Source organism: Eptatretus burgeri, chromosome 7 (genome assembly GCF_056783735.1).
Source record: "Eptatretus burgeri isolate ZD-2024b chromosome 7, Ebu_testis_v1, whole genome shotgun sequence".
NCBI classification, from domain to species: Eukaryota; Metazoa; Chordata; class Myxini; order Myxiniformes; family Myxinidae; genus Eptatretus; species Eptatretus burgeri.
In genome coordinates, this window is record NC_140967.1 from 93757843 (window position 1) to 93784033 (window position 26191).

The 26191-nt window shown below is 41.4% G+C and overlaps 1 protein-coding gene across 5 annotated transcripts in view; it reads left to right on the forward strand.

Moving 5' to 3' along the window:
• Positions 1-26191, forward strand: part of LOC147023821 (uncharacterized) — a 373912-nt gene that overhangs the window by 40122 nt on the left and 307599 nt on the right. For all 5 annotated transcript variants that reach the window (XM_085889658.1, XM_085889651.1, XM_085889657.1 and 2 more), the window contains one exon: positions 21529-21595. The gene's annotated coding sequence lies outside the window, so the exon portion shown is untranslated. The remainder of the gene's footprint in view (positions 1-21528; positions 21596-26191) is intronic.

Here is a 26191-nt window from a genome sequence, read left to right on the forward strand (position 1 = left end):
ATATTGCAAGTCTTTAACCAGCTTGTGATTTTATCAAGGTCTGAATAGAGGACAGAGGCTGCAGCCTGCCTGTCTGAATGATGAGGGATGTGACGGCAGAGGGTGGGGTCATCGGCAAAGGGATAAAGAGGATTTTCCAGGGAGTCAGAGAGATCATTGATGAAGATTAGGGATAGGATGCGGCCTAGAATGCTGCCTTTGGGCACTCCAGCCTTGACTGGGAGAAGAGAAAAAAGGGTGCCATTGAGAACCACACCTTGTCCGAGAGAGTGGAGGAAGTCAGCAACACAATAGTGCAGTTGGTCATGGATGCCAAAGGCAGAGAGTTTGGAGAGCTATGCGGAATGCCAGACTGTATCGGAAGCACGAGATACGTCTCGACACGGCCCTGATGTCATGTCTTACATTGAGGGCTTCCATCCATTGGTGTAAGAGTCGAAGCAGCATGTTAAAGGTAGAGTGACTTGGTCTGAAGCCAAATTGGTAATTTGAGAGAAGGGGCTTTGGAGAAAAGGAATGATTTCATATCAACTGTGATGGATTCCATGACCTTGTTGATGATTGGAAGCAAGCTATGGCAAGTAAGTAGGTCTTTAATTTGGGGATCTGTTTTTACACCTTTTTTTTTAACAAGTATGAGATGAGACAAGATTGCCCCTCATGGTAACCTTATTGAGAGAAATGTTGCAATGGCCATGCCTTTCTCTTTCGAGCATCTGTCCATGAAGACATTGTGCATTTTCCTTTTAAAGGTATGGAAACGATATAATAATTATTATGTGCCCGAGCACATCTTTCTTTGCCTGTGATTTATTAATCGGGTATGTTTATGAAGCTAGATGATTTTAGGCTTCTCTTTTACATTCTGAGACCGGTTGTGCTTCTCTCATAATGCTCTCATCAGTCAGAATGATTGTTAAGAGATTTATCCCTATATCCCCAAATTTAAACCACTTTTGTGATTTAGGGAAGGTGAGCAATCCAGATGTCACGGTGTGGACTTTGAAGTGAAAGGTTAGCATTTCATGCAGATGGAAATTTGGACAAGAAGCTTTTGTTCCCCTTTTTGTAATGAAAATAGCTTGTGTTGTGATGATCAAGAAAGAGGCAGATGGAATGGTTTTTAGGCACGGGGATTTAATCATTTGAGATTGAGGCCATGTGCCCGAGTTGCCTTCATTCATGAGTTTCCTGTATGAATGAGAGCGTACGAACAACCACAGATTTGGAAGCGTAATGCCTCGCGACCGTGCTGGGTTTATATCGCATTCACCCAACTGCGGAAATCAAACTGCTCGACCACTTTCGGCATGCACTGCAATACTAATTGCACATTTAGATCCCCATTTTGCATCGTACCACGACCGTATATGCGAGATTTTCAAGAAATTATACGAAATGGGTACTCATAATCATCTAAGATGTGTGTATGTGTGTGTTTATGATTCTTTATGTTCAATAAAACAAGTAAAAGAACAATCAGGGTTAATTTTTGATCTGAAAATTTAAAAGGGAGAGGGAGCGAGTGAAGCTGACAAGGCAGGGTAATGTGGGTCTGGAAAAGCTGGATCTGTGTAATGAGCTGTTGCATTGTCCACAAGGTTCCTGATGTTAAACACAGGACATGAAGCCTCTGGCATTCATGCGTAATTTGACTATGGCATGCAGACCTCCTGTGAACAAAAGATTTCTTTTATGACTACTCGTGGACAGCTATGTTAGTGTCCAGGTGGGTGGTGCAGCTTTAACTGTTTTGACAACTCTAGTTTTTATTTATTTTATTTCTCTACTTTTAAGAATCACTTGTTGAGAGACCTCTGATCCACAGTCTTGTGAATCTACTGGCTGAAGCCTGAAGGTGAAAGACATAAGTGGAGTAGTTGTGATTGTATACCATGGTAGGCCTCGACCATTCCGACGATCAACCACGCCCGGGTATGAAAAAAAAATGATAACTGTCCTGGTGTCTCTGTTCACTCTTATCTGTCATATATTAAGCTTTCCTTGTTTTGGTTTTGAATTGGTGAGAAAATATAAGTCAAATGCTAAATAAAGGAAATGACCGTGGAAGGACGTAGATTTGCCGTATATTTTCTTGTCCGTAACTTTAAAACAGCCGATGCAATCATTCGGAAATTTTTTTTTTGGAGGGTTTGCATTCAAAATTCCGTAATTAATGAAGGCGTCCTTTTGCGAACGTGATTTTGTTTCTAATGGCAGAGCTGCCTTCAAACCATAATTTTAATATCCCTCTCGAATTGCTCTGAGAAAATTATGGCACGTGGCTTCCAGCCCTTCACTTTCACCTGCTGGAGTTCCCATGTTAATTGCTTGTTCCCCAAGTGTGCCTTATACACAGAATGGAAGCATATGTCAAGTAGAATAGCTCAACTAATTTTGATAATATTTTGAGACCATTCAGCTGTATTTCTGACTTTTATAGCTAACATTATTTAAGGGTTAATCTCAGTGGAATAACGCATGGTTTGAGCGTCTGTTCTGAGTCTGGAAGGTCGGTGGTTCGAACCTTGGCCGAGGCGTAACAAAGACTTTAGACATGGTACGTGCTGCTTCCTTCCTTCCTTGATGCTCAACATTTACAAACGATTGAGCAGGAACGAACAACCATAGGTTGGCAATCATAGTGCAGGCTTTGATACGCATAATGTCCTCCCCTTGCATTGAAATTCCTTGAAAGGAACTTCAACTCATATGTATGTAATAATACGCTTGTTCGTCTGTCCGTACGTCTGTCTGTGTGTTTGCTGTGTGTTTGTAAACATTCTGTTACACCCATTGGTTGGGCAGTTCGCCTGGCTCCACTCACAATTTCAACCTGAAAAATCATACGATCGCCATGTTGGTGCTGACTGCCATGCGAAGCCAAAGACATCTTCGGGAATGATCATTTGCTTTTACTAGTGTGTGGCCGTACGTGCAATAAATAAATAAATAAAACTTTCAAACTGCGTGCCAGAAACAACAACCACACAAGCCATTCCTTCACTCTCGCGTGCCCGTACGTGCAAAAAAATAAAATAAAAACCTTCAAGCCGCGTGCCAGAAACAACAACCACACAGGTCGTTCCTTCGCTCTCGCGTGTCTGTATGTGCGTGGCCGTACGTACAAAAAAAACTTCAAACAGCAACACAGGCCATTCCTTCGCTCTTGTAAACGATGACTGGATTGGGGCATTGTGTTTATAAATGCGCATAAGAAATCGAGAAATTATTAGAATACAGTAAGTCATCACTATCCAGAAGTCCGTACGCTGTAACCCGTAATGGGGAATGCGGCTGAAGATCTCTTCCCCAACGGCCACGCCTACGCAGCAACATGTCCTGTCATTGGTTTGGTAAATAAATGGCCATAACTTGGGAACCAATTGTCCGATTAATATCAAACCTTGAAAAGGCACATACTCAGGACCCCAGCAATATACCTGGCAAGTTTCAATTAGATCAGACCAGTGGTTGTCGAGAAACATCGGTCACAGACACATAGACATTGCTGGAATTATAGATAGATGAGCAGGGGAGGGTGAGGCAAGGAGGACAGAGTCGGGATTGGGAAGGGGAGAGGGAGAGCAAAGATGTGATGGAGTCAGGAGGGGGAGGTTGAAGCTGGCTGGTGGGTGAGGACTTTCTGTGTGGGGGAGGGTGCATTGAGTTTTGGGGATGGGGTTTGAAGACTTGGAGTGTGGAGGGGATTGACACCTTTGGGTTGAGAGGTAGAGATTGAGGACTTTGGGGTTTGGGAGGGGGGGTTGATGACTTGGGGTTTGTGAGGGGGTGGAGTTCAGGACTTTAATTCACATTTTATATTGTGCGTATGTTCCACAGGTCCCTGCTAGTTACAGCGTGTGCGCTGTATACAATTGCACCGAGTTTGAAATGCCCCCGGTGTCTACCACGTCTACCACGTCTCCGGTGTCCCGGTGTCCCCCGCTCCCCCACGTGCCTGTGACAGCCAATGACGGCCGTCCGGTAGATGCAGTGCGTAACCTAGACCGAAATGGCGACAATTGACGGAAATACCCGAGTATTTCAATGGAAATTTGTGAAACTAACATGTTATATATGTGAAAACCATTGAATTTATTGCTTGACGGAAATAAAGCAAGAAACGCGCCCCTCTCATGTACGAAAGACCGAAAGACGTCATTTCCGCCAACCATCGCATTTCGCGCCGAAAGACCTCATTTCCGCCCACCATCGAATTTCGTGCAGATCGCCGAACACTGAAAGCTAAGTTCTTCTTATGCCATCATTCTTTTGCGGCCTCCTGCCATGCTGTATCGAACGATTTCATTCCTTCTGTTATATATAAAGGTGCTTATCACAATAATAACAAGATTTTTACATTTCAAATATTAAGTCCGCTTTTTAATTGTTTTTCAACTGAAAAAGCATAAATTGCATATTTTAACATTAGTATACTCATTTGCTTCACGACACGCGCAGTATTGAAGGATTTCACTTGTTATTATTATTATTATTATTACTATTATTATCTCAATCATTTTATGCACAATGTCTCTTTTTAAACTTCATTTTTGGACATGCGACCAAGATTGCAATTATGATTATTATCAGGGGTTTACACATGATGTTTTAAAAAAAATGAAGTTCTCCAATGAGTACCAGCAGAAATTTGGTGGTACTCGCAAAACTTTTTTTTTGTCAGCTTTGAGCATGCTCGTATGCTTTCCTAAGAGATACTCCGATTTTTAATGTACCTCTCAGCTTTGTATGCATCTTATTCCTCTGAAAACGCTCTCTCAGAAAGTTCACTCCAGACGAGACACTCACAAACCACTCTTTTTTTCATTCTGGATGCTCCTGAGCCTCCTCTTCTTCCTCTTTGCTGGCACGTTCTCCTTTGATCTATTTTTTCTGATCTATGTTTTGTAAATTGGTCCTCTGGCATCCTTTTGCGTGGTACTCCTTGCCATGATCAATGATGCAATGGATTCATCAGAGTTGCAGCAATGGAAGTATGTCGATGATCTGAGTATCAGAGAGGTGAGATCATCGAGAGCCCCTTCTACAATACAAGACACCGTTACTGAACTCACCGAATGGGCTGAAGAGAACCATCTTCACCTGAACACAGCTAAATGCAAACGGCTGCAAATTTGCTTCAAACGTACACCGCCGGAACCCCCTGCCCTCAATCTCAAAAAAATACCCTCGATGTTTTAGAGGAAACCAAAATATTAGGAGTATAGCTCCAAGATGATCTAAAATGGGACAAGCAAGTAAAGGAAATGACCAAGAGCAAGAAGAAAGTGCATTTGCTGAGTAGACTGAAAAAGTTCAATATCCCACCACGCGATCTTCTTGTCAACATCTACAAGTCATACGTCCGGCCATCATTCGAATATGCTGCACCGGTATAGCATCCTGGACTAACAAAAGGGTAAACTAAGGACGTAGAGAAAATCCAAAAAAGAGCAATGAGGATTGTTCTCGGTAACCAGTACGACTCTTATTAGGATGCCCTCATGGTGTCTGGGATTGAACCACTTGAGAAAAGAAGAATAAACCTATGTTCCAAGTTTGCATCCTCTTGTGTGCGATCTCAGAGGTATCGTAACTGGTTCCTGAAAAACGATGCCACTCATGCAGTGCAGATTCGTGGTACTCACAAGCGCAAAATCGACGAGTGCCGAACAGCAAGATTCCATTTCTTGTAAAGCGTCTCAATGAAGAAGGGGTAATCGGATCGATGAGGTTAAATGGGTCTAATGTTAGGGGTCCAGTGGAATTATTTGTTCAGATACTTTTCACCTATATGACTTTTGTGTACTATTTATCGATGAATTTTAACTTGCTTCCTTCTTGTGTATTTGTTTCTTGTATTAATTTTGTTGAAATTATCAACTTTAAAACTCACCTCAATTCGGCCTTTGGCCGCAATGGAAGTTGAATTGAAATAAACACAAATTAATTAATTGTCAGAATTATCACGGAAGAATCTTATCGACACTGGATGAGAAAACCTTCCATCAAAAGCCTCTGTTGTGCGAGTACGCTTTTGAGCTTTCTGAGCGTCTTTGAAGTACGCTTTTTTATATTTTCTTTTACCACGCATGAGTACCTGAGTACCAGTTATGTGAACCGCTGATTATAATGAAACTTTTAACAAACCATGTTTAGCCTTTAGCATTCAAATCACAGTTGTTGGAAATTCGACCACTGTAATTTCACCGAACCTCTATTTTATGACCACTCCGGTGCTGCTCCGATGCAGTAATGTTATCATAGTCCAGTAATCCTATTTTGAAAGCTAATGTGACTTAATGCTCGGCAATATTTTTGTACACTGAATCTAAATAGTTCAATGAGAGCGGCTTTATTTGAGTAAATATTTTTAATCCATTTTAAAATTCGTACCAATGGTTTTGATAATCTCCGGTGTGATGATTAACTTCCCTGACCTTGCTTCAAAAAGGAACTGTTTGGTAAAGGCACCGTGCATACAACAGGAAGGTCACCGGCCCAAGTACACAATTCCCTTTTGCCACAGCTTTGCTTTCACAAGAGCACGACCGAGCTGTTTATTTTGCAATTACATGCGAAGTTTCAGCCTTCATCATTTTATGGTGTCTCGTTTGAAAATCCAATGGAGTTTCCTCCCGCTTTGAAGCAATAAGGTACTGTGCACGGAATCCATTGCCAATCAAGCTCGAGACTTTCCGACGTTCCTTTTTAATAGTTCTGATTCTGCTGATGTCGAAGCGCAAGATGTGCACCGTCGGTGTTGTGGAATGTTGATGAAATACTGTCATCCTTTTGTGCACCATTGGAATGGATGATAGCAGTGCTGATGTCGTGCTTCCACCTTGTCCTTTGAGTAAAGGAACCAATGAGATATTTTGCTTTGATTTTGGTAATTCATCTTCTGATGGCAGACTCACATTGGCCAGTAGATTTGCCTTCAAACAGAACCATCCCAGAGGGCATTTTCTTCTGCATTAGCAGGCAGATTGATATTAGTTTATTGATAGATTTTATCAAAACTACCTCCTCCATGAGCCTCGACTTTGTATGCAAAAAACAAATTGGAAGGCCAATAAAAGCATGTCAACCATTATGACAAGCAAGGTGCAGCTGACAATTCTAGTGTGAGCCCTTTAGCAGAGCAAAGTTGGATTCTGATGAAGGGCTATCGCTTGAAATGTCAGTCGTAGTTTGTTTCGCTCGTCAGTTTACATTCTCTTATCAGCCTTCCATTGATAAAATCTATTGTTTGACTTGTATGCTGACGCAGACCGACACGAGCCTTCACGAAGATTGGTATTCCCTTATACTAGTTTATGACTGGCCATCAATTTCAAATCGTGCCTGTATCAACTGTGTGGCATTGCCTTTGGAACATTGTATTAATTTGCCACCTGTATTAGATTACTGCATAAATTATTGTCATAAGACAATTATCCCATCTGCACGTCATCACTTATACTGACATCAGCAATACAAATCTCACATTCGGGAACTTTCCGTTGTTATGGCAAATTATAAACATGTGGTTGGGTCCTTGAACCTGTGCAAGTAACTTTTCATCACAGACTTTGCTGTATTGCTTGCTTTTTCGTGATGATATACTGCTTTACAACTTGAACAGGTGCAGGACAGAATCTTTGTGAAATTAACATGGCAAGAGGGAATTAGGGTTGGGGGTGGGGGTGGGGAGTCATTTGGAGAAAATATCACTTTATGACATTACCGTGGAAACTGCAACATTTTATGATGACGTTGCAGTGGAAAACATTTGGGGAGAATATGATTTTCAGAAAAAGCGATGATAATTACCAGACTCTGGCATAATGGTTAGTTAGAGCGTCCGCTCAATGTCTGGGAGGTCGGTGGTTTAAATCCGACTTTGGTGGGGTCATACCAAACACTTTTAAAATGGCACTCCCTGCTTCCTTGCTTGATGTGTCAGCATTTTTAAAAGATGGCAAACATTGTGCAGGCTTGGTGGGCCTAATGGTCTTCTTCTGCAATGAGGCTCCTTGAAAGGCAACTCGTATTATTTCGAGCGTCAGCTCAAAATCACTATTTCGAGGATAGAGCACAGACCAACCACGTGTGGTTGGCATCCGATGCGGAAGGGAAAACTTCTTCTTGACTGTCCTGCTGACTGCGGAGAGAAAAGCGACATGGCAAAGATGGCCTCGCCGGGTACCCAGACTGCCCCGGGAAGTTGTGGCGCTTCGCCTAGCAGCCGTGTTCATCTGAAGTTGAGTCCAGTGTTGTTTCTTATGTTTGTCTGGACGTGTGTTCATCATTTGTATTTCACCTCCTTGACAAAGCCTGAGGCCATGTAAAAATAAATAATTATATACTGTAATGTAATATCAGTAGGCTGATCTCTGGGAGTTTGACCACAGGATATTCAGAGTGAACTAACATCTTTTGTAGAACCTAGTGAGTCATCTGAAGATCTTTCATGGCCTTGATTTTTCAGGAACACTTCATTAATGGGTTTTCCTTCTTGGCATTTTCATCTGAACACATTAAGCTCATTGTACTGCGGAAACAGGTTCAAACCTATAACTACAAGAGGTGTGTGTGTTTTAATTAATGTCACGCTACACTGATGTCTCCTTATGTGCTTGTATTCCATGTGATGCATGTAGCATAAGCTCCTCCATGAGCCTTGGACACTAGAGATAATGAAAACTTTTTTAGTTACATTCCAGATTTCAAGAATTTTTCGATTATCAAAATTTTAGTTTTTATTTATTTATTAAGTGCAGACTTAGTTGATGCTAGTTGTTTCTTGTTATCCGAAGTGGAACGTTTTTCAACTTGAGTGTATTGTATAACCTTGAAATGTCATTGGGAGGCTTTAAGAGTGATATTTCATTTCAGAAGTTTTCTTTGTTATTTGATTTACTTATTCTCATAGTTTGTCAGTTCCTCGTCATCGACACCATTGCATTAGTTCCGGTAAATCGAGTGTCCTGATTTTGTGGAGATCTCCAGATCATTTTTTTTCTTCTTCTCCAAATCAACAAAACCTCCCGACATTTTGGTGTACAACAAAACTCTGCCAATTTTCTGCCTCAAAAAATCCACAAACAAAACATGAAATGTCTCCATTTTTTTTTTGTTATTTTTCTACACAAAACATCGGCTAATGGAAGAGCAGGAGAGCAATGTACAGACAGTGGGAAGATAAGTGGATATTAAGAAGTAAGGGATGGAGGGGATGAAAATTCTTGTTCTTCTTTAAGTGCCACAATTATTCCCATGCTCTTGTGGGGTTGGTTGGGAAAAACTTGGCCCGAACCTTTCACAACCGAGCTGGCCAGGCCGAACATTCAACTAAGTTTGAGCAGGAAGTTGGAATTTGTTCAGGGTGCCAATGCCTACTCTTCACAAAAGTCACAGTGGGATCTTTAACATCCACCAGCTAATGCAAGCAGACGGGACACCCGTTTAACATCCATCCAAGAGATGACACACATATTGATGAATTGCCCTGCCTGTGAAACACCGGGATGACAATATATAGCTGGGTTGGGATTCAAACCTAGGCTATCCAGCTTTAGAGGCGAGTGTGTGTACCTCAGGCCACCTTGCCAGGCCAGAGGGGGGAAGAGCATAAAAACTCAGAATGAAAGCTTTGATATGGGGGGGGGGGTTAATTGAGGTATAAAAGATCATGTTTAAAGATGCAGGATGACATGAGAATGATGGTGCACAATTTTCATGAAGTTCTGGATGCAAGAGAGGGATTTCAATACCTCAGGAATGTGGTTCCACAAGTCTGAGAAGAGAGAAACAAAGGAGTGGAAGTGAATTGTACGTTGAGTTTTTGAGTTTAAAATGAAGGGCGCGTCTGGATGAACAACTACATCCTTGAGGAACCTGGGGATGGTTGGAGAGTTGAAAGAGCAGAAGGAGCAAGACTGAAAGAGAAGTGGTGGGAATTAGACAGGCCACCAAACTGTTTGTGCTGAAAGAGGTGCAAGCCTTTTGCTTCATTTTATTTTTTGGAGATGTCAATGATGTTGAATGCTTTGGATTCTACAGTGTCCAGGGGGAAGAGAGGCAGGGGTACTGACTTGACCCATGTGGGAGGGCAGAATATAATTGAGCTATGGACACAGACCTTGCATGTCAGAAGTTCAGACTTACCAAGGAAGCACTTGGCACAATGAAGGATGTCCAGTGTGCAGCTGGCCTTGGAGGCCAGCTTGAATACAGGGTCTGTCCAGGAGAGGTCATGAATGATGGTGAGTCCCAGAATCTTAAACGGCTGAACCTTTTACACTGGTTAATTGTTTAAATATATAGGTGGTCTCATGAGGCAATTATTTTGGAGAGACCTGGTGAGATTATGAGATTTGTCAGGATTGAATGACATTCCATTTGTCAGACCAGAAGCTGATCCTCCAACTCGGCCGAGAGAGAGAAGGCAGCTGTTGAGTTGGGGTTGGGTTGGGGTACAGCATGGCATAAAGGGAAATTTTCTACAAAGAGGAGAATAAGGTTATCCTGGGCATCAGAGAGGTCATTTAAATACTTGAGAAACAAGACAGGGAACGCTCCCTTGGTGAAGTCCAGCCCCCACTTGTAGAGGAGGTGACAGGATTCCATTGAGAGCTACATGCTTACTGCTTGAGGGAAGCAATTTGGCAAGTTTGGAATGGGTGGCCTTGAATGCCATTGGCAGAAATCTTTAAAAGCAGAATGCAGTGTCGGACTATCAAATACCCCAGCTTTGTCTAGAGAGATAATCTTCTGTCTAAGATTTAGGACCTCCATCCATTGTTGAGAGAGAAGCAGCACAATGTTCAAAGCTGCATTGATTTATTCCATGACCTTCCTTAATATCGGGATTAGACATACTGGACTGTGGTTGAAGAAATCCGTTTTTACACCCAAGTTTTGTGTCTGTATGGGAGTGAAGTTGGCTGTCTTCCAAGTAGACTGTAGGTAGCCAATGATGAAAGAGGGCCGAAGAAAGTAGACATGCAGAGGAGGAGCAAGAGCAGCACTGCAGGATTTGAGAACACTGGTACTGATGCCGTCTGGGCCCATCGCTGAGGCCAAGTCGAGGCTGTTCAAATATTTCTACTTTCTTACCTTGTGAACAAAGCAAAAAGAGGGGTGAAGCAATTGGCTAACTCTGTCTGTCTTTCTGTCCACAGACTTCAGTCTAGATCGAGGAACTACATAATTTCAATTGAATTATATATTTTGAACACTGTAGAACACAAATCGCTTTGGTGGTACTTCCAAAAGCCTCGAGTTGAGCAGTACTTGGACAAAATATTACGACAATTTACGCCATCTCGACCAGTCGAATTTGCCATTCACGCTCTCAGCGTTGGGGAATATTGAGATTCAGACAAAATGATGGCTCATAAGAAGTATATATTGTGCTCGGAAACACAAAGCAGCAGTTGAAAAGACCCTTCCCATGTCCTTTAAAAAAAAAAAAAAAAAAGAAGTCTACTTGGGGTTAGATGTTCTATGAACTCAAGTTCTTTAGGTGAAAAAGTCACAGTGTCCAGGAGGCAGTGGGGGTGAGGGGGTAAGTTGAGGACAGAGAAGGATGGTTTCTATACATGAGCTACCCTTTTTGACTGCTTCTTCCGATTAAGAAACAAAATTTTAAGTCTGATATTGAGGCAAGATTGTGAGCACAACTTATATCAGCATTCTGACACCATTACACAACCGGCCTTTGATGTAATTGAGATTAAGTGTCTTTTCTTTCAAGCTTCTGGGTCTCACTATCTGCCATGACCTTTCCTGGGAAAGTCACATTTCCAACCTTGCCTCAAAAGCCAGTCGCCGACTGGGAATCCTCCGCCGTGCAAAGTCCTTCCTCGGCCCTCTTGAGCTCCTGACTACTTACAAAGCTTTTGTCCGTAGCCTGATGGAGTACTGCTCTCCCCTCTGGGCTGGTGCTCCTGCCTCCCACCTTTCTCGACTTCACGCTGTCGAAACCAGGGCTTTTAAGATCATTGGCATCTCCCGCAATGAAGCTGAGTCTTTGGGCCTCTCACTCAATCACCGCAGGTTGGTCGGTGGTCTTTCTGTCTTCTACCGACTCCTCTCCAGCCTTGCCCCCCCTGCTCTCTCTGCGATTTGTCCCAACCACATTTCCACAGGGCGCTCAAGGTCCGCCAACAACCCCATTCTGGTAAAACTACCAAAATCACGAATCACTGCTCATCTTCACTCTTTCATTCCTCTTTTTCCCCGCCTTTGGAATAAACTTCCTCACTCTATTCTTTCCCATTCTTCCCTCCAGGCTTTCAAAACAGCTGTTCACCACCACCTCTTATCTTCCCCCATCCAAATCCTCGATCTTTTCTACCCCCGATAATCCACCCAAGCCCACTTCCTTCAATTCTCCTGCTTTCCTTCCTGAAAGTCCCTGTAATGTCCATCTTCTCCTCGCCATGTTCCCCGTCCCATCCCCATCCCTCTCCCTTCCACAGTTCACCTGTGTCTGTTCCTCAATGTTTTGTCCCTTCCACTCCCACCCCTCTTGTCTCATGCCTCCTTGCTGTGAGTTGTGTGTTAGCTCTCATACGAGCCTCGACCAAGGTATACAAAAAAAAAAAAAAAAAAAAAAAAAAAAGTGCTACTTAAGATCTGGGTGGCCTAATTTGCTCTGACAACATGATACAAAAGTCTACTGACCCCATCGGTGTTTTACTACCATGCAACTTGCTTATTTAATTGCCCAAATTCTGGAATAATCACACCGAAAGCCACATGACATTCTGGAGAAGTTTGGCAAAATGAAGTTGTTCTTGAAGCAGTGTGGTGGCATTTTTTTATTCAAGCACAAACAAATCGAATCTCAAACAGCTCGGTATTGCTCCCACTCGCTGAAGGTGACCAAATGCCTGCTGACTGCTGAAAAGAAGGTCACTAGCATATTCATCGACAACATGTTGAGGAAAATAAGTGCAGCCCTGCTAAATAGCTTAATTACCTCCACCACCGAAGGTGAAGAAGCTCATGTTTCCACCCCTTTCTTTCTGTCTGTCTGTTTGCTTGTTTGCCTGTTTGTTTAAGTGCAGGGTATCTCAAAAAGGTTGTGGAGAGATCTGGATGGAATTTTGTGGATAGGTTGGGTGTGTGACAAGGAAAAATAGTTTCAATTTTGGTGAAGATCCTAATCCGGATCCGGATCTGATATTTTTTTCAGTGATTCTTCACCATTGAGAGATAGGACGAAACTAATATATAGCACGGTGTCTCAAAAAGTTGTCGACGGATTCGGATGAAGCTTGGTGGACAGGTTGGGGGTGTGACAAATTGGTTTGATTTTGGTGAAGACCCGAATCCAGATCTGGATACGAAATTTATTTTATGTATAAGTGATTCTTCACCGTTGAGATATTGGGCCCAAAACGATTTATAGCATGATATTTCAAAAATGTATTGGGCCTGATATGTTCTTGTGGATCAGGCATTATGTGGCAGAGGTATGCGCTCAACCGAGTGCCCTTCTAGTTTGAAATGTGTTTCGTTGTTCGCTGTAGTTTGCTTATCTTTCTATGAAATAATTGGCTCAGAATGCTCCCAGAATATTATTTAAACCAGAGAGGTCATAGAACACCTTATCCCATGCTGACTTGAGAAAAAGGACATGGGCAGGGTCACGAGCGGCAAATTTGATTGGTCGTGATGACGAAAAATGCCAGAATATTTTGTCCTAGTACTTTCTGCTTAAGGTTTTTGAAAGGGCTAAAAAGGCGACTTGTGTTCTACAGTGTTCACGTGTATAGTTCAACTGAAATAAAATAAAGATTTTAGAGGTTGTGGAAAAAAAAAACATTTTTTTAGAAGTTTACCACCGTTCATTCAGTGTCTTCTCCACCATGCCTGGTGTTGGCTTAATGGTTCGGGTGGTGGGCTTTGGATCCTAGGATCCTGAGTTCAAATCCCGCTCAGCTGTTGAATTAATACCAGGTGGGGTTAACTCGACCTGTCGTCCTTCCGAGGTCGGCAGAATGAGTGCCAGCATGCTGGTATCCTGTGTCGGAGTGGCGACCCGTCCAGGATTGTGCCCAATAGCCAAGGAGACTGCTTAAGCAGCACCAATGTTCTGCACAGAGGAGTATGGTCCCAATCTCCTCCTTTTACACCACCTTATTTAACCCTTTGAACCCTAGCAGCTGTTTTACCAGCCGCTATTCAAACTTCCATATTCCTGAGTAGCCGCATTTTTTCTCTCGGGAGCCCAAGGTGAGGGAGCCGAAAGTCTATGGAGCTCAGGGTTCAAAGGGTTAATACTTTACATTAATTTTTCATGCCTGTTGTTTGTGTCCTTTATGACATCCTTAAAAACACCAAGTTTCCTGTTTGCAATGATTTTCAATTTTGTTTGATTGCTTACATAGGTGGAGAGACAAAAAATTTTTTATCTCCTCGCTGTGCACATACGATTGAGGCAAATTCAGAGCCAAAGTACTGTTAAACTACAGGTTTCTTTTTCTGATTCATGTTCCAATTTGTGTTCAAAATTTAACATTGAATTGTAATGAAGTTGTTGCTCGATCATAAACTGATGTTTGTGGACAGACAGAGAAAGGGATCCAATTGCTTAACCCCACTTTTCGCTTCGAGCTCGTTGGGTAATAACATTTCCCGGGTGGATGGGGAGGGAGTGCACGCTCCCAGATCCCAGAGCATGCTCTAGATCCTTGTGTTCTCCATGGTTGGGGTGTCTGCAGATCGTCTCCTAAAATATTTAACAATACAAAAAGGGAACTCTCCCTACTTTTGACCCTTTGAACTTGGAACCTCTGCCACTCCAACAGTGAGCTTGAGATGTGATGGCAAACCAGGAATTGAGATATCACAAGCTTTTCACTGCAGACTCTTCTTGCATTGTCTTGCCACAGAACAATCAAGGAAGTTGTTAAAATTGCAATCATTTGCTGGATATGGAAGAACAATTTTTTTTGCCAAATGTGCAAGATCTACACATTATGGGTTTCACACTTATAACCACATTTAAGTACAATACAGAGAATAAGCATGTGGTGTACGGGTCTTGTCATGCAGCCAACTTGGTCTTTGCCAAGATCTTTGAGTCCACTGTTACATTTCCACTCTCTCCATGTGACTACCTCTGCCTAATGTCTGATTTTGTGGAAACATAAGCATCCCCTGAATTTTGCAATTTTAATGTATCATTGCTCATGTTTTAAACGATACTGCCATTATGAATTCATTTTGGGTTTTTTCTCTACTTCCTGGCAAGAAGTCGAATGGCAATGGTAAAGCTTTTAAAGCTTTCTGACCGAAGAAGTGTTGTTGATCTTATACACCCAAATCAACCACCCCCGCTCCCCTCCCCCAACACAATACCCTGACAAAAATAATGTTTCTGATCAATATTTTGGTCTGACTGTAAAGTATTTATGACACTCTCGCAATCCAAAGCACTGGACCGACAATTTTTTATTGTGTCATTATCGCATCATTCGGCTGCATTACATCATTATGTGCTGCACTTGTGATATCATCTACTCTTGAGGGAATCCATGCGTGCGAAGCCAACTCTTTTCAGTGAGAAATATAAGAGGTCTATCAGCTATGCACTTGCCTTTTCATCCACCCCCATGTCAATGTAACTTTGCTAATGTGGGAATCAAAATGCGAGAGAGAGAGAGAGAGAGAGAGAGAGAGAGAGAGAGAGAGAGAGAGAGAGAGAGAGAGAGAGAGAGAGAGAGAGAGAGAGAGAGAGAGAGAGAGAGAGAGAGAGAGAGAGAGAGAGAGAGAGAGAGAGAGAGAGAGAGAGAGAGAGAGAGAGAGAGAGAGAGACAGAGACAGAGACAGAGACAGAGACAGAGACAGAGACAGAGACAGAGACAGAGATATATATATATATACATACATATATAGATGATTCGGCAGCCAGATTGTTTAAAAAAAACAATAGAAAACTTTCAAAAAATCTTCTCTGAAGTGGCTGAACAGATCAAGGCAAGACTTTACACATATGGATGCTTATCCATGTGGAACAAATCGATCACACATTTGATGTCATAGGTCTCGTGGTTTGGCAGCCATATTGGATTTATCCTAAAACCCATAAAAAATATTCTCCAGAACGGCGAGACAGATCGAGGGGAAAGTTCACACAAATGTTCTCCAAGGCTTGGGGATATCAGGGTATTCACGAATAATTGATGTAACACGGTCTGGCAGCCACCATATTGGATTGAGCTAAAATCTTTAAAAAAAAACTATTTCTCTTAAACCGCTTAATCAATCAACGTGAAACTTCACAATTATGATCGCGTAGTGTTGCGGAATATATGTTTTATATTTCAAACTGATGGGACGCATGGTCTGGCAGCCAGAATTATTTAATTATTTTGATCTCGGTTCTTTTATATATTTTTTTTTGAATAAGGCTCACTTGGCTATGCCTGGATGGGTTTGAGGGTAGAGGAGTAGCAGCTGAAATGTGAATCCTATCCAGGTTCCTCCTGATAACTTCATCTTTGCTTTAAGCTTGTTTGGGTTCCTTCTGATTACTCCAATGCAGGACTGTACCTATTTGGTCTTCCATTTGATTTGAATTTAATTTATTGTAATCCCATTCTGAATTCAATCGAATAATAATGATTAACGCCATGGGTCAGGGTCAGGTGTCAAATCAACGCGAGACATCTTGGTACCCGGTCATCACTGCCAACAGCTATAAAGTGGAAGTTCTAATTATTATCTCTTATTAATTACGTAACACCAGTACGCAAATACCATGCAAAACGACACAAACACCACACAAAACAAGTCCTGACGAGGGTCTGCAATCTCTGGGTGCTCTTTTTCTTGTTTTTCGTTATTATTTTCAAACAATGATCGCAGGTTGGTGGAGGAGCATGTACATGCATCACATTCTCAATGAGGACATCGAGGCATCAGTGTATTTTTATATGATTTGTACAGACATTTGTATGTAATGGACAAATGAACAGTGTGTGTGTGCGTGCGTGCGTGCACGCGCAAGTTGTTGTTGGCTGCTATCTTCATATGTGGGTGAGCTTCAGGAGATGGAACAGAGACCTACCTCGTCTAAAAGTATCCACCTCCGTTATTATTATTATTTTTTTGCGTGTGTGTGTTATCGCTTTTCATCATATATTGTAATCATTTGATGCATTAGCATTCCCTCATTAGTTGGCAGCTTACCCATCAAGTCATGGTGGATCATTTGCTCCGGGTTATATTTGTGGCATGCGAGTTAGTCATGTTACAGAGCCATTCTTTCATGATGAATGTCATGATGGGCTTTGTCTGCAGGGGCAAACCTTTCAGATGTTTATTTTGCTTTGGTTTTTCAAGTTTCTGACATCCATTCAAGCCAGTGTCGTGAAGCACATCTTCCTGCTGATCCTGTTGATATATTCAATCGCTTAACGATCCTTGTGTTCACATGTCTTTTTAAAATTGTGAAATTTGCAGTAAAATAATTAACCTTTGAGTAAAGATCGAGTTGATTTTCTATATTGCTACCTGCTGTCACTTACTGGAACTTGGTGTTTTGCCTGGACAGTGAAAACCAAGAATAATGGTATGGCTGGTTGGGGTAGGTGGAAGTGTTCTTTGTTAAATGCTTATCTTCTAACCCAATTGCCCACTTGTTTGCGTTGGGGATGTACTGGCATCTGCCCATACATCCTTCATCAGTACATTTGTTTCAGGTTCTCTCGACCGATAATTTCAAAGCGTTTACCGTTAACGGCCTGTAGTACTGCACCCGTCACTCCTGTAATATTTCGTGATATATTTAATAATTCCCAATTTGTTTATTATGCATACATACTTGTATGTTAATTCTTCAGTGTTTTATATCAGCACTGGCAGCTGTAGGGAAGCAGGTTTTTTGTTTAATTAAAAAAAATTAATTGCACGAGGAATGCATGACCACATATCAGTTATGGATACAATTATTACTCAGGATGAGGTTCTCTTAGTTGGTGAATAGTTAAACAGAATGCAAATTATCAATGGACTTGGAAGAGATTTTTGTTTGTTTTTGAAATGTTAACAGAAAGCGGCCAGTTACACATTACGTGCTCAGAACGCAGAGGAGGTGTAGGGGAACGAAGGAAAGATTTATTGTTCAACGATAATTGGGGGAGTGTTGTTGCTGTTGCTGCTGTTATTACTTCCATACCCCTCTGAGGGTGGTCACCCTTGATGGACGTCAACCGGAAGTGGACTGTGAATTTGCCTCGACTGGTCTCCATTTCATTGCAGAGACATTGCTCAAATAATTGCAGGAAGTTGGGATTTTGTCAGGATCCCACCATACGTTGGCCTAATCTTATTTCAAAATGTACCGTGGCATCTTTAGCATCGAGGAGAGAATGCTGGCGAACCAGGCGACCGGAATAACATTCTCCTCCATAGGTTAACATTGATCAAAGGCTAATTGATAAAAGAACAAGTTGGGAAGGATATATGAAAAACGAAGGAAATGTTGGGTTCGAAGAAGTATGTACGTGCTGAACGTCGTGGATTTGCCACTTTTTCTTTTTTTTTAATGGAACAGGGAGATGCCCTGAAGTTGCTGATAAAGTTTGATTGTTAAGACTATGCTCACTTGTTGTTTGTACTACATAAGTGGGTTTGGCTTTGTTTGGACTTGTTCATGTCTTCAGTGCGGTTGACAGAGAGAGTTGCAGATGAGATATTCCCACGATTTCTCTGGCCAGGCAATTTACTGCCCCGGTTGTTGCTGGGTAGGAGGGCTTCCAACAAGCAATAAATCTCGATTCAGGTTGTTCCATTTCCTGGAAATAACAGAGATCACAGGACGGTCCAAACTTTTCTAAAAGGCAACTTTTAATTGGATCAAATGAAAAATTGCCTCAATGGCTGTAAAACCAACTTTTACTCTGCAGCTCTGTTTGCAAGCTTTCTTTTTATGTTTAAATTAATGATAAACACAAAATTCTAAAATCTGCAAAGCTTTTTAGCTTCTCCGGAACTGACATGTCACATAATATAATGGCAGTAAAACCTTTTAAAAGTTTATTCCACTGAGGCTCACATTTCTCTTTGAATTGTACATCTCTCTTCGTACAAGTGATCAATCTTGTTGCTCTAATGTGAACTTTGCCGATGGTGAACGTATGGCGTCTTTGTCCTTCCTCAGATGTAGTGAACAAAACTGGATACTATATTGTAGATGAGACTTCACTAACTTTTTGTACAGAGTTCAAACTACCTCATTTAATACGAATACAACCTAAAAACGTATTGGCTTTACCTCTGGCTGCCTGGCACTGCCCTCTCTGCTTACGCCCTCCCCCTGCCCCACCCATATATTACCACCTCCAAATTTTTCTCTTGAGTCACACCCTACAAGACTACCCCTTGTATTATATAATGTCTATTTTTATTGTTCTTACTTCTCCGCAGCACTTTACATTTATTTATGTTGAACTGCATCTGCCAATATTTTGTCCAATCTATTTAAGTATCTAGTCTTTCCTGAATATGATCACCCCACCCCCTCCCCACTTCTCTGCTATCTACCTTACTTCCAAGCTTGTTGACATCTGCAAATCTAGAAAGTTGACTCTTAACCCCACTATCCAAATCGTTGATGTAAATTATAAATAATGGTTCCATTACTGATCCATGAGGTACCCCACTACTTCCATTCTCCCAGCTTGACAACCTCCCACTCACAGCCACTCTTTGCTTCCTTTCGCTAATCCAGCTTCCAATCCAGTTTGTTACTTCATACCAACCACACGACAAGCCCCCTCACCTCAGCTACCAACCTCCTATGTGGTACCTTATCAAATGCCTTCTGAAAGTCAAGATAAATTACATCCACTGCACTTCCCTCATCCATCCAATCGGAATTTATTTCAGACAACTCCAATAAATGTTAAACGTGACCTCTCTTTGGTAAATCCATGCTGACAACCTTTAATTGGCTTGAAATGCCAGCGATAAGATACTCTCAGCTATTGGAAGTTCCCCTGACTGTTCTTGTGCAAATGTAGAAGCAAAATATGTGTTTAATAAGCCTGCCATCTCACCCTCACCATGCATCAATTCTCCTGTGCTATTCCTTAAGGGACCGACACTAAACTTAACCTCTTTATCCCTTGTATACCGAAATAATGTCAGAATGTTACGGAGAAATAAGGAAAGTGAAGGAAATTCAAGTAGAATTGGATCATTGTGGAGTTCAAGTAACAAAGTTTATTTATTTATTTAATTATTTTTGGTTGTTTTAATTTTTTTGAAGCAAGGAGTGGAAATGGGATAACGTTGAGGAGGTAGAAAGTACAATGTTTGTGAAGAAAGAAGCAAAATGAGGAACAGGGCGACAAAAAGGACGCACAATTTTCATGGCAGCTATCCGAGGATTAGGCCTTGAACAATAGGAAAACAAACAAATACATTACAACAAAGTACGGTTAACATGAAAAATTGGATGGAAACAACCAGTAACACAGGGACCAAGATGTAACATAAAAAGACGATGAATCCGGTTCAGAAAACGTTGCTTTGGAAGCGGCACCTGCAGACTGGACCAAGACGTGGAAAAATTCCTGAACCGGAAGGTTGTTGTCCTTGTCTGTTTGTACTTCTCCCATAATCTCCCAGTTTAACACAAACTGCACATGCCCACGTGGTGCCCATGTTGCATCATGTTGACCACCTGCATTTCATCATCCACTGAGAGTCTCCTTTGCCCAGCCATTGTGATTTCTGGTTCCAGGCAGAAGTTAAGTCTCTTTATAACAGTCATGAAGAAAAATATGTGCCCGACAAAGCAGTGATTCTCCCTTGGATCCATACATTCGACTGAGGTTGAGATCACGTTCATAGATCATGGTCAGGAGTACCTATCCTGACAGATGATTGAGGACTCACCTTCCTGAAGTGAAGAACACCCACATAATGATGCAAGTCTGGTGATTGAAGGTCAAAATGTATTTTACGCATTCGTTGCAGATGTAAAGCTTTAGCCTTATAAACGTATAAGTAAAACGTATAAACGTATTCAGCTAATGCAGAATTTGGGTCGACTCCAACTCAGAGCCGATAAGGAAGGATTTCGACAAAAGCTTCAAAACTCATCAAACTGGTGTTTTGCCGAGTGCGAGTTGTGAATTTATGAAAATTAAATACAAGGTTCAACAAATATGCACTCACTTTCTATTAAATCTCGTTCTGCCAGGACATTGCCACTTCCGACACACACACACACACACACACACACACACACACACACACACACACACACACACACACACACACACACACACACACACACACACACACACACACACACACACACACACACACACACACACACACACACACACACACACCGATAAACCATTGTCTTTCACATTTTGGTTAGCTTTCAGTTCCCATAAAGGATATAAACCATATTTTAACTCAGCATTTACTCAGAACTTTCTACTGAATTGTGATTATGGAATAACCCTTCATTTTGTTTTTTTAACGTATTGCTATTTCGTACAGGTGATGGCCTTCTTGATGTCGTGTTGAACTCAACGGCCTATATATACATCTTCAGCGTCCAAGTCAGGTCAGCTGAATACATCCCCAACCCTTTGTCTTGTGTTATAGCTTCAGACCAGGTGATGTGCACTGACCTTTATTCAGATACTATTCCTCAGGAGTTTAAAGTATAGTTAGACTGTTTGGTTTGTGCATCCAAGTTGCAGTATCCAGTGAAATTTTGTTCTCATTTCTACAATTATGTTACCAAGAAATTTCTCTGTACAAGAACACTGTACTTTTGCCTCCTCACATCGGGTATCTCGAGGAGATGGGGATGGGCCAGGCATCTGCCTAAGCCCTAGGGGATTGGGCAGACGGAGGCCCCTGGATTACCGGTCGAAAGTGGACGCAACGACGCGCTGCTCCGGCGCATGCTCCCAAACCTAACCTGACCTGAGCTGACACCAAGTCATCTCTAGGGTAGTTGTTTAAAGAACACTGGCTTGAAGGAGGCTAAACTGGGTTTCCTGTCTGCTGGCATTCTTTGGGAGACATTAATGATCACACTGTGCCTTTAAATTGTATGCAGAGTCCAAGCTTACAGAAGAGTGAGAGAAAGATAGTCAAAGCACTGATTGTTTGCATGTATGATACTGTTGTAGTCCAATTTTGAGGCCTTCAGGTGTGGAACTTGGTTACATTTTTTTTTTTCAACACTAGTTATGTTGCTGCCACTGTGAAGTCACACAACCCAATTTCCATCTGATAAATACCTCTTTCTGCTGCCCTTGCTGCAACCAAAAAGACTTGAGGCGGTTTACAAAATTGATAACCGAGGGGTTCACAGGATGGCCAAGAGATATGCACACTCACCTCTAAGCTGTCTAGCCTGGGTTCGAATCCTGACCCAACTATAAACGGTCATCCTGGTGTTTCATAAACAAGGTGATTCTCATCAATGTGTGTGCTGTCCCTCAAAATGACATTATACTGGCCGTCATGTATGCTGGCATTAGTTGGTGGACATTAAGGATCCCAGAGTTTCCTTAGCGCAGAGTAGGTGAGCTCTTGTCAGCACCATGAACAAATTCCAAATTCCTGCCCTAACCAAAGTCAAATGTCAGACCTGGCCAGCCAGTTTGTGAAAGATTTGGGCCAAACCTCTCTTGGCCAACCCCACAAGAATGTGGGAATAGTTGTGGTCGTTAAAGAAGACAAAGTTGAAAACAAGGCTACCAACCATTAACAATGACAGCACATCCTTAAAAAAAAAGACAAACTTGTTATTTACTATTGAGCATTTAGATAATGTTGCTTTGTATTTATAAAGTTCCAAATTTGCTTTTGGCTTAAATTGAAGATTACAAAGGGACTGTTCCTTTTTCGAAGGATATTTTGACTGCAAGGCCAGAGTCGAGCTCAGTACATGTCAAACATAAAAGCACACTTTGGTGTGAGAAAGGGAATTACAGAGTGTTCAGAGTTTTATCGGTAGTCATAATGTTTTGTCGTACCCCTGCACACCTTATTGTGTATTGAGGTAATTTGATGGGATTTTCAGATTTTCACCGTCAAATTTGTTCATTATGCACAATTATTTTGTGTTCTTAACCACCTCCTGTTATGAGCAGTTCATTGCAAGTCTGACTTTCATCTCGCTCATGTCAAACTCAAACAAAGGGATTCATTTTGGCAAAACGACCGGCATGAATGCCGTGAGGCAGTTTGAGAATTCTTCCTGTGCTTGTGTGGATTCACACTTGCCTCTTTGTCCTGTGTGTGTGTGAAATGCAATGTTAGTCACCCAAATACGAGCTATTGTGCTGTGTGGTGAGAGGACGGCTTTTAAAGGGGACTTTAGGGGTGAGTATGAAAGTACATAGAGGTTTAAGTGAATTGCAGAGAGGTTGGATCAGTCGGATTATAAAATTGTGCTTTGCTTTCGTGGGTGGAACAAAGTTTTGACATCTTACTTCTCGATAATAATACACCAACATTCTATTTAGAGCGTCTTTTTGAAGCAAACATGAATGTGTGTTTCCAGAAAAGGGTGTTAAAAAAAAACAATAAAAGATCGGAAATAAATATTGTTTGTTTGAAGTGGGTCCACAAGATGTTGAGGAAAAGCCACCTGTCATGATGCAGCTATTATTTACCCTTGTGGGAGGAGGAGGAGGAGGGGATTGGGACCATACTCTGTGCAGAGCGTTGGTGCTGCTTAAGCAATCTCCTCGCCACTCCGACACAGTGTAACAGCAAGCTGGCACTCATTTTGCCAACCTCAAAAGGATGACAGGCCGAGTTAACCCCACCTAGTATTAATTCAACAGCTGAGCGGGATTTGAACTCAGGACCCTTGGATCTAAAGCCCGCCACCCTAATCATTAAGTCAGCACCAGGCGTACCCTTGCAGGAAGAATCCGCCATGTCTGCCTCGAGACAAATCCCTTTAGAACTACAATTTATGAATATTTAACGACAGTGGGAGTACTGCATGGACCATTTAGAGGAGAAAGGTATAATGTTATTATCTGCACACCATTGCAGACGTAACAATATGAACGAGAGAGTTCGTAGAACGCATTACCCCATGCAAATGTAATGCATTTGAAATAAAGTAATAATGATTTTTAAAGGTCGTATGAAAAACATTACGGAAGCTTTGCGCTGTTCATACACCACCTTGTTTAACATGTCTTTCACACCACCTTATTTAACATGTCCAAGTACTGCGAAACTGGAGGTTTTTGGAAGCAATAGGAAGACAATTTGTGTTCTACAGTGTTAAACTATATAATTAACTTAAAATAAAATAAATATTGTGAAGGTTGTAGAAAAAAATTTGATTCCGGAAGTTTACCGCCATTGATGCAGTGTCTTCACACCACCTTATCAAACACACTACATTCATTCTTCGTGCCTGTTGTTTGTGTCCTTTATGAAGTCCTTAAAGACAGTAACTTTCCAGTTTGGAATGATTTTCAGTTTTGTTTGACTGTCAGGTAGGCACACAGTAAAATATGATCTCACTTCTCTCTGTGCATCCGCGGTTGGGATGAATTCAAAGCCAAGGTACGTTAAAACGAGAAACTTGTTTTCCTATTCACGTTCTAATTCATTTTGAAAATATAACGTTCAATTTAAATAACTTGTTCCATGATCATTAACTGATAAAGGCAGACAGACGGACGGACAGAAATGAACAAATTGCTTAGCCCCACTTTTTGCTTCAAGTACATGGGGTAATTAGCATACCTAAGTGTCGAGTGATATTCAAAAGTGTCACATTCATGCTGAGTTCAATTAAGACGTACATGTGACAGATTCCGACAAAACATGGCAGACAGGTTGGGTGTGTGACAAGAACTAATTTATTTGATTTTGATGAAGATCCGGATGCGGATCCGAATGCGATCATTTTTTAATTTTCTAAGTGATTCTTCACCATTCAGAGATGGGTCCCAAAACAACACACAGTGTATATATATATATATATATATATATATATATATATATATATATATATATATATATATATATATATATACATATATATATATATATACATATATATATATATATATATACATATATATATATATATATACATATATATATATATACATATATATATATATATACATATATATATATATATACATATATATATATATATATATATATTTTTTTTTTTTATGTATACATGGCATAATATTTCAAAATGTTATGGATGGATTCGGACGAAACTCGGTGGATGGGTTGGGTAGTTGACGAGCAATCTGATTAGATTTTGATTTTCATCTGGATGCAGATCCGGCCTATTGGTGGGATACAAAACGTAAACTGTTCAATCTGGCGGAGGTATGCGCTCTGCCATGTGCCCTTCTTGTAAGACATGCAAGAAGTGTACTTTCAGACTTTAAAATATGTACTATTCTCGAATGCAGAAAAACATTCAGCAAATACATCAACCGCTCTTCTCTGCATTGAGATTAATATCTGAAAGTGTGATGGGAACACAGGGTAGGAAACTGGACAGAATGTTATTCACATTGTCTACCCGATCTGAGTCAGGGTTGTATTTCTGAGAAGTTATTATCATAACATTCCATGTAATTTCTAAGCCTGCTCAGGATATTTCCACCGACTATAACAGAGGGAACAGTAATTGAAGCAATGTTATATTTTCTCCATTATTGCTCTCATGAAGTTTGATACATTTCACGCAAAGGAATGATGCATGTTTCAGGTATATGTTGTGGAATGAACCATTTTTTTCATATCATTTTTTCCCCCAAGATTGAGGCTCATGGAAGAGTAAAGTGACAGAGGGTATGGACTGACGATGGGGACAGTGGGGCAACAGTTAGACGGAATAAGGAAGGGAATGAACAGACAGGTAGAGAAAAGAGAGGAGTGGAGGAAAAACAATATCCTGCAAGTGAGATGTCTGGGTTGTCAGGTAGGGTTAATGGGGGCATAAAGAACATTTTCGGTAAGGACAGGGGATAACATGAGAGGGTGGTGCATCACTTGTTTGAAATACTGGAGCTGGAAGGTAGTTCCACAGATGGCAGTCTGTCGGAGAGTTGAGGTGTGCAGTGTTGTGGAATGGCTGGCGAGGGATTGGGGGCCAAGTGAGCAGAAATAGCTAGACCGGAACAGAGACACTAAAAATCAG